We start from the raw sequence: 9,995 nt of genomic DNA on the forward strand, positions 1-9,995 counted from the left end.
GCCTCCACTGCCATAAATCAGAATAACCTCAGAAATGTGAGATGCTACATAGAGAGAGCGCGCGCACACACAAATCTTCTTAATTGTACTGTTGAATATCTCAGATGCATCCGTTGCCAAGCTGGCATATGGTATAAATTGTACAATGCCTTGTACGCTAGTTGTACATAAGTAACTGCAGCGTGAACAAAAGCAATGGCACACGTACAACTATACTTCTGTGCGCACAGGTGGTTTTGGTTTGGGTTTTTTGTTCTGCCCGCTAGCTAGCAGGCATGGCAAGATTTTATTTGTGTTTTTGTTTGTTTTTTGGTGGGCGTCGTTGCATGGTACGAATGGGAAATCCATGGCTATTTTCTCGGTGTTCTGCTGCTTTCTAGGATATGTAAATTAAGAAGGCAGCATCTTAACTAGTGAGGTTTTCAGCTTCCCTTTCTAATTTGTGTAGCACTTAAAGCAGGTTATTCTGGTCTGTTCAAAGTGGCACTGGAAAAGTCCACGGGTGGAGAAAATGTTTCCTCTTTAAGCAGGACTGCAGTAAGTGGTGGCCATTGAACCTGATTACTATCCATGTACTGTTTCAGAGTAACAGCCGTGTTAGTCTGTATTCGCAAAAAGAAAAGGAGTACTTGTAGCTCACGAAAGCTCATGCTCAAATAAATTGGTTAGTCTCTAAGGTGCCACAAGTCCTCCTTTTCTTTATCCATGTACTGTGAGCTGTCCCTGGCAGTTTCTGAGAATGTTTGTTTTGCACATTACTTGCTCTCTGGCTCCATCCTTCCAGGAATTCCTTTGGTCAGACCGGATGATCTAATGGTCTCTTCTGGCCTTAATCTGTAATATCTGAATATCCTATATTTGCTGTGCTCTGGAGAGAGAATTTTGTCCTAAAGTGGATGATCTCAGGTACAAAACCAATTTTCGACCCACTTATTTACAGATTACCATTTTACTTGCCCAATACTTTGAAAGATCAGGACGACGCAACAAATTGAGACACAGAAAGATTGGCTGGCTCAAACCTGGCTGGCTTTTCAAGTGAATCTCAGTCGTACCTGGCTGTTTTGTTAATGTAAGATACCTTTTCTCTCCAGAAAAAAATATCCAGTTTTATGTCTGCCAAGCTCCTTGCTTTGAGATTCTGTAGGCAGATTCATAGAATATCAGGGTTGGAAGGGACCTCAGGAGGTCATCTAGTCCAACCCCCTGCTCAAAGCAGGACCAATCCCCAACTAAATCATCACAGCCAGGGCTTTGTCAAGTCTGACCTTAAAAACCTCTAAGGAAGGAGATTTCACCACCTCACTAGGTAACCCACTGCAGTGCTTCACCACCCTCCTCGTGAAAAAGTTTTTCCTAATATCCAACCTCAACCTCCCCCACTGCAACTTGAGACCATTACTCCTTGTTCTGTCATCTGGTACCACTAAGAACAGTCTAGATCCATCCTCTTTGGAACCCCCTCATTCTTCTCTTCTGCAGACTAAATAATCCCAGTTCCCTCAGCCTCTCCTCATAAATCATGTACTCCAGCCCCCTGATCATTTTGTTTCTCCCACTTGATTACAAGCCTTTGAGTGAAACTATTTTCTGGGTTCCCTGTTTGTTCTTTACTTGCTGGTGGTTTTGGTTGCATTCCCGTGTCTTGGGATCTTTTCTCCCATTTGGTAACTCTAGCCTAAATTCACAAAAATTGCTAGTGATTTTGGGGTGCTCAGTTTTTGCTGGCCCAAATCTGACTCCTCTTGAAAAGAACAGGCCTTATTTTCAGAGAACAGCCATTCAAAAATCAGCTTCCTTTTAAGAAGCCCCATATTTGGCAAGCCAAAAAAATGACATGGGCAAAGTTCATCAGCCGTTACATTTTGAATAAATGGCAATGTCTAGTTTTATATTGAATATCCACATGTTTAAAATGTAAGTTGTTAGCAATTTTTGGAAATATATTTTGGGGGGGGGAAATCTGTTCATAGAGATTCATAAAATAATAATAATTTTCCTAGGATATCTACATATCATCTGTGGCCCTTACATGGCCCACGTCATGAGAGTCTAGTTTCCCAGGCTAGCTCCCTAACCCATGTCGTTCCAAGAATATCTGAAAACATCATAATGTGTAGTTAAAAAACAATTTCAAATTTTAAACATTCCGGAAAATAAAATAAAGGGTTGGGGGTGGGGACTTCTCATAATTTTTTAATGGATTTTTGACCAGCTATAGAGTTGGTTGAAATTTTACAAATATTTTCCTCCCTATTTCTTTTTTTGTCGTGATTTTCCATGATTTCCCCCCTCCCCATTTTTTTTGACCATCTTCTGTCTTGTGTTCTCGTTGGTACCATTGCATTTGAATATATTGAAGTACCCCTTACAAACTTGCAATGTTCTGGGAACAGAGGTGGGCATCTACATTTCCCATCCAACATGCTAAGCGAAGTTGAACTGAAGATCATCCAACTGTTGATCAGATAATAAACCCTTTTGGGTTTGGATCTATCCTAGAACCAAAACCCCAAGCAGCCAGTTGGGCTCTAGGAATTCTCCCTCCCCTGAAATTCAGAGAGGCTTGGATTGAGGTCCCAGATCTGGCTTACAGCTTTTTAAAACCTCAAGTTCAAAAACTTTTCTGTTAATAAGCAAAAGGGGGGAAAATACACCAACGCTCTATTTATTGTCATTCCTCAATGGCAAAGCAAAGGAATGTTTAAGTGACTGACATCAAAGATCTGGTTTCTCTGAAGCTAAAGAGCCTATTAATCAAAAATTTTAAAGTGTTCTTTAATTACCCTCTAATAAAATGACACACACAGAGGGGGGCGAGGAAACATAGTATACTTTTCGGGGGTTTTATGTTTGTTTGTGTTTCAAATCTCACCGGAAAATCTCTCGGATCCCCCTGGCCTCTACTGCCTAATTCCTCTCTCCCTTAGCTATTGATTATCATTTAACTACATTACCAGTGTGTGATGTGATTCTACAAAAAAAGTGTTTTGGGAGAGCGCGCCAGCTCCTAAGCTTGTTTCTGACAGGTTCAAATGCAATGGAAAGACTGCATTGGGAGAGTACGAAATGGAGCACTTGTACAGGGGGATTTAGACTGTCAATTCAGCAAGAGACTTAAGCACGTGTTTAAATTTAAGCCAGAGGGACAACTCTGGGACATAATGTTCCATGTGTACCTTGCTGGATCAGGGCCTTATTGGTTATGGAGGAGGTGGTCTCAAAGCTGTCCCAGGAGTGCTCTGCATATATGTAAATAGCCAGTTAATAGATAAAGTGCCAGTAGATGGCAATCAAGAATATCAAGTGTAGTCCCTGGATTATGTAGGAACAATAAAATGGCACTGTGGCTTCCTCTGGCAGCCTTCAACAACAGCACCGAGGAGAGGAGGTGAGAAGCAGCTGTGCTTCGGAAACACTTCTACCGATGGAATGATGCTACGTTTAGAAAGAAGGGAGGAGGCAGGGTGGATCTTTTTATTAAAACCTCACACAGAGAGTGGTAATTGCTGAGGCTGGGGGAGAGAGAGAAATTTTTAAAGGCAGCAGCAGAGAGGCCGCTAGTTTTGTTGTATTGAATTTAAGATAATTTTACCTGGGAGGTAGGTCAGGCGGTGGTTGAAGGTGGGAAAGATGAAGTCGCTGGCTTGTAACCAGACCTTCCTATCCAGTGTTGCCGTCTCTTTTATGATTTTATCTTGAGTCTCACGAATTTTGGTGTATTGCTTCAAGTCCAAATTCTTAGAATCGAGAAATTGCACGAGAAGATCAGCTTCCTTTTATTTCAGTAAGTTTCTCGCACTCACGGTTGTGGGGAAAATCTAGAAAATGTGAAGCAAGTGTACCGTAAAGTCTCATAAATCAGAAGGCAAATGAAAAGAACCCAACTTTTTATTTTTTTTAACCTTATCATTTTTTTAAGCCAATTTCATGATGTCTTGGGGCCTGGCTCATGATTTCAGAATGCTTCCAATTAGCAGTCGCCATGCCAACTGTAAACTCCAGGTTACCAGTGTGAGAGGCAGGGGAGAAGGGGCCTTGCAGGAGCAGCATGAACCAATCCTGCTGCTTGAAGGAGATGCCAGAATTGACCAATGTCAGTTCTCCTAATAAGTCAGGGTGTGTCTTTGGCTGGGGGAGGGGAAGGGGTGCTGCAACTCTGCATTGTGGTTGGGGCTGATCCTCTCCCCCCCACTCCTGCAATCATGGCCAGGGTACTTTCTGGTCTGAATTTGCTGCTAATGCAGTGGGGTGGGGAGGGAAGAACTCAGCCGAGTAGGTAACATTGTGGGCTGATCTATTTTCAAATTCAGACAGTTGTTAATGAAACAGTTGCTGTTTTGTTGACAGAACATTAATTACTTGATCTTAGGACTTGGTAATTGCACGGGCCCCCTCTGTATACATCACTAATTACATTAGCAATTATATGGTATTTTAAAGACAAAGAAATGCCTGCTGCAATTGCAGTGTCATAGGGACCCTGCTGGTAAATTTCAATCAAGTTTCTAATATTTTCATGAAGTGTCGAGACAGGATCCCTCTGCAGCTGAATCATGCAGAACGGCTGGATTGCGATAGGTTGTCTGGCTATATTCTGCACTTAGCTCCCCTGCCCCTGTTCCCTGGAAAGCATTGGGAAATACAAGGGTGTATGTAGAACCTCTAATTAAGATGAGCTGTACTCTCCCTTATTAACTTGGTGCAGTCTTGGCAGCTTATTGGAAATATTTCTTTATATTAAGTTAAAAAATCATGAATGAGTAAGGCCTCAGAAAATCATGAGATCTTTTTTTTTTTTTTTTTTTAAAACTTATTTGCCTTCTGGGTTTTGAAACTTTAGAATGCACTTGACTCATATTTTCAAGCTTTTCTCAGCAACCAAGTGAGCTAGAAAGCAACTTATTTGTGTATTTATTTGTAAATGAAAGCTGAGAGTCACATGCCTCCGGGATCTGGGGCTTTATAAAATCCATCAATCACGGTGAAACTTGCTATACGACTGTGAGAGTTGGCAACACTGCAAATGCATACGTTACATTGCCCTGGAACATAAAGGATGCTTCATGCTGCCAGAGCTTTGTAAAGGGGCCTTCCTTTAAATAAGAAACAGGACCATTGCGTACACAACTAGTCTGTGTGAAAACATGCTTCTATTACTGCTGCCTTCCCCTTCTTGTCCTCCATACCCACTTGTTTGTTAATCCCCCTGTTGCATCTTGTCAGTAACAGTGACTGTAAGCTCTTTGGGGCAGGTACCATCTCTAATACTTGTTTGTACATTGCCAAGTAGAACGGGTTCTTGATCCCTGGTTGAGGTTGCTAGGCACCATTGTATTGTAAGTACTAATGAGGGTGAGCTCTGCGCTCCTGGGCAATGCGCTGGCTTGAACAGGACGTAAAAGAAATAGCACTTTTGAGATTATTTTAGCTCTCTTTTTCCCTGTTTCATAGCTGTACTTTTAGCTTGCAGGCCAGAGGGGAACGTAATTCTGTGGTCAGATTTTCAGCTGGTGTAAATCAGTGTCGCCCCATCGACTTAGTTTGACACCTACCAAGGATCTGGCCCATGTCTTGTAGAAGCTTCAGCTTGTAAACAAAAACAGGGAAACTATTATTAGCCAGAGGCAATCTCTCTCTTTTATTTACTCATCCCCATCCCCTTTGTCCCACCACCTCGCAAATACAGTTGGTAGAGATTTTAAGGTAAATAAGGATGTGTAGTGAACTGTGCATACAGCAATAAAGGTTGTTTTGCAGGGATCAAAAGTGGACTTACCACCACGGAAAGCCCCAGTCCCTACCACTTGAGTTAAAGGAAGTAGCACATCTTCAGCTGGGAGTGAATGAGGAAGGATACTTCACTTCACTGTAGAAATGAATGGGTGAAATTCTATGTCCTGTGTTGTACAGGAGGTCAAACCAGATTAATTTACAGTAGTCCCTTTTGGACTTAAAAATGTATGAAAGAGCAGGTGCTGGAAGCCACTAGAAAAAACACATGACTAGAGCTGGATGAAAAATTGGACAGGTTTCCATCGAAAAAAGGAGTTTCGTAGAAACGGACCCGTTCATTGGGAATGTGTCTATTTGTTTTGTTTCTAGAAGGTAAAAATGTTTTGTTTCAATTTTATCATTTGGATTAAATTTAATTTTGACTCTCTCCTATTAAAATACTATCTACATAAATATAACAACATTAAAAGTCAAAACGGACAGAATGAAAATCATAAAGCTGAAATGAAATGTGTTACCTTATCAAAACAACAACAGTTCCCCATGATCAAAATAAAACGAGTCAACGGTTCCCAACTGAAAATGTTTGGAACTTTGGTTTTGTGGGAAATTTTAACATTCCTGCTTTTCATTCTGATTTGAATTAATCTTTTTTAAATGCTGGTCTTTCCCAGAGAACAAAAATTCCAGTTCCCAGCTTTCCACATGACTACATGCACTAAGGTTTGATCATATATTCATTGAAGTCCATGGCAAAGCTCTTATTTACTTTAATGGGGCAGGATCAGGAACAATACCAGTTGCATGTCTGTTAATTTTATTCCAGCCTAATTAGTGTCACCTTTTGCCATTGTGTAGCCCAATTATTAAGGAAAAGAGTTTGTTTTGCTTTTAAAGTTTTAACTTTGAGGTGATTGGATGTTTGATTCTCTCTGAAATTCCCAACTCCCTGCAGTCTTCAGAATGGCACTGACCTCATCCCACTCTATTGTGGGTTTTTGCCTTTTGCCAGCAATCAACTTTTGGAACTCTGCCTACTCTAGCTAATCTTGTTGCTGTATATTTTCCTCCCAGCCACATAATGTACGTAGCTGCATGTTTCTGTCCCACAACTGTGGATCATGCACAATTTATTGGTTAGGTTGGAACAGCATCCAAAAATAATCCAGCTGTTCGTGCCCAGGCGGGGTTGCAGTAATCATTGATAATATTCATAAAAATAAGAGTATGTGATGAGTGCACCTACTTACTGTGCTATAAAAAATGACAACCGATTACTAAGTACATTAAATGGAAATAATAAATGAAGTCGCCAACTCAAGTATTGACACCAGGAAAGGAACTGACAATGGATCATGATTAATACTGGCAATAAAGTAGGGTGATTTTTGTGTTATGCATGTGGCTGCATTTTCTTGTGAAGGATAGATAGTTTAGCAGAAGCACAGAGAGAACCAAGAAACCTGATAAGACAGACACCATCCTTGGATTGCCTCCCTGGGACAGTATTTTGGTGCAGTCTGTTTTGGAGGAGGAAGTGTAGGGTTACTCACTTCCCCTTGTCTATGTTGATGTTTGCTAGACACTGTCTATGTTTCATGGCTGCTCTGTCTGCACCCTCTTGTATGGCCACCAGCTGTCTGTTTAATCCAGTCCCGCAAGCAGAGTTAATGAGACATTCCTACTTATGTAACCTGGTGTGATTAGAGCCTCAGATCTTTGCACCTCAGCAGCTGCGCGTTGTCATTGAGATAAATATTTTAACTGCTCTGTCAATTCCCTAGTCCCCGCATAAGTGGCTGAAAGAGAGGCTACTGTTTCACTATGTATTAAAGTGGAACTCAAGTTCTGACAAAACAAAAGCCTAAAAACAACCTATGAGGAGGGGGGAGGGGTGGGATTGTTGTGGCTGGTCAGTGGTTGATGGAATTTAGTTTTCCATAGGGCCTTTCCTGTGCGAGGTATTTCAGAGATTTACAATGTCCTGGTTGCCCGGACACAGGCCAAAGTAGCAGATGACTGAGTTCTCAACAATATCGCGTGCACAGCCCTTGGCTTTACAGTTACAATCATCGGTGAAGTGTCAGTGTGCTTAGTGCTGTACAAAATGCAAAAATGACCCTGGTCTTGAGCTCATGTGTGAAATAGGATCCCATCTTATTTTTCACAGAGAAAATATTAGTCCGCTGGGAGAGCTGGCCAGTGACTGGACCAGGAGACTCTCATCAAGATTCCTGGTTGTCTCCTTGCCACTGTCCCCCTTAACCAATGTGGACCAGTCACTTAATCTCTGTGTATGCCTCAGTTTCCCTCAGAGACAACAACTGAGAACAGGGCCCTGCTGTGTTAGATGCTGTACAGGTGTGTACCGAGAGACAGACCCTGCCCTGAAGATGTGACAATCTAAATAGATAAGACAGACAACGGGTGGAAGGGCAGAGAGAAGCCCGTAGTGGGGAAGTGACTTGCCTAAGGTCGTACAGCAGGTCAGCAGCAGAGCGGGGTATAGAACTCAGAGGCACTGGACTGGGATTCAGGAGGCCTATCCATTAAATCATGTTTCCTTGGGGTGTCTTCAGGATTGATTGATGAGTTTGTAAAGTGCTTTAAGATCCCTTTAATGATGCTCTGTAGAGAACCGCAGGATCTTACGTGATTTGAAAAAATTGGCTTACGGCCACTTAAAGTCCCTACTGTGGTGATGGGTTAATATTTTCAAAAATGCTAAGGACTCTTGACATTCACTGGTATGTCCACCAGTGAGAGGCAGAAGGGAATTCTGTTTGTTTAGCCAAAGGATGATAAATCTTGTCCCCCATTTATGAGAGGGAAAATGTTACAGACCTAGGACCAGCCCTATGCATGGTGCTGCAGTCATACAAGAAGTCCAGGTCCCCAGTGCAAACAGCTTAATACAAAACACGGATGAAGGATGGGGGAGAAAGATTGCATTGGGAAAGCAACATGACTGACCAGGCTGCCTGTGTGTTCCAAGGCTTTGATTTAACATTGAATGTGAGCTAAATTTTTAGGGTTATGAGGCAAGGCATGATAGAATTGGGGGAGAGAGGCTTGAATTCTCAAGAGGTTAAGGGAGTTAGGAGTCTGGGTGTTGGGCACCTAACTTCATTAGGCACCTTTGAAAATCCCAGCAAGAATGCATAATGGAGGAAGCGCATTTAGACGACAGATTTGGAAGAGCTTGATCAGGGAGCCATTTGTAGGCATGGGGAATCATTGCTAAATCTAGCACTGAGTTGGGGGAGAGGGGCAGAGGTAAAGGGCATTGGAAGACCCATTAACTTGGCATAACGTAGATTTAGACCCTGATGGGGAGGACCCAAATCCAAGGTGAGAATGAGTCGTTTGACTTGGTGCAAATCGGCTCACTTGAGTGCACCTTGTGGTGGTCTCCAGAAGGGCATGTGATCAGGGAAGGTTGTGTTACCTGCAGTGTGGCAGGCAGAGGGATCTGTCTGAGCTGGTCTTGTTTTTGAAGGCAGTTTCGCCTTCTGTAGTATGGGTCAAGAAAATGCTTGTCAATCCTGCTTCTGAGATGAGGCAAGTTTGTTATAACTGTGTTGTTCTGAACCCACTTAAGAAACAATAAAAACCAACATCAGCTAACAGATTATTTTCCAGTGTAGACTGGGCTTCATAACACAGAGCACACACACATACCCTCTACTGCGTGGCTATGGTAGTGTGTGGTTGACTCAACATACATTTTGTGTGTGCGTGTAACATTAAAGTCAGGAATTAATCATTTTTCTAAAACCGACTAGCCGTGAGATTTCCATGCATTTCTCCCCTCCCCGCAGCATTTTGTTTGGAATTTGCTCTGACTCAGGTGGGGGGTTTCTAAAGGTCAGTCTGATAACATATCACAAGCGCACAGTGTGCTTGTGCATCAAAAATTTCTCAAAAGAGATTACAAATTGGTAGCACAGCGTAGCGAATTTCCGGGCTTTCTGCACCATCACAATGAGCTCTGCCCCCTTGCATCTAAAAACTAGGTCACTGCCATAGACTAGGAATCCCTTTCAAACTAAATGTGTAATTATATCCCTAGAAGTCTTTGCTTACTGTCACATTCCAGCAGCCTATATTAAAAAAAAAAAAAAAAAAAAAGCGTCAAGCCTAATCTTAAATATTCTGGGCCAGATCCTCAGCTGGTGTAAATTGGTGTAGCTCGACTCATGACAAGTTGATGGGTTCTTCTCTTTGACAGTTGGGGTTGCGTGGTTTGTTAACAAGGA

The sequence above is a fragment of the Caretta caretta genome, chromosome 26 (genome assembly GCF_965140235.1).
Source record: "Caretta caretta isolate rCarCar2 chromosome 26, rCarCar1.hap1, whole genome shotgun sequence".
In the NCBI taxonomy this organism is placed as follows: domain Eukaryota; kingdom Metazoa; phylum Chordata; order Testudines; family Cheloniidae; genus Caretta; species Caretta caretta.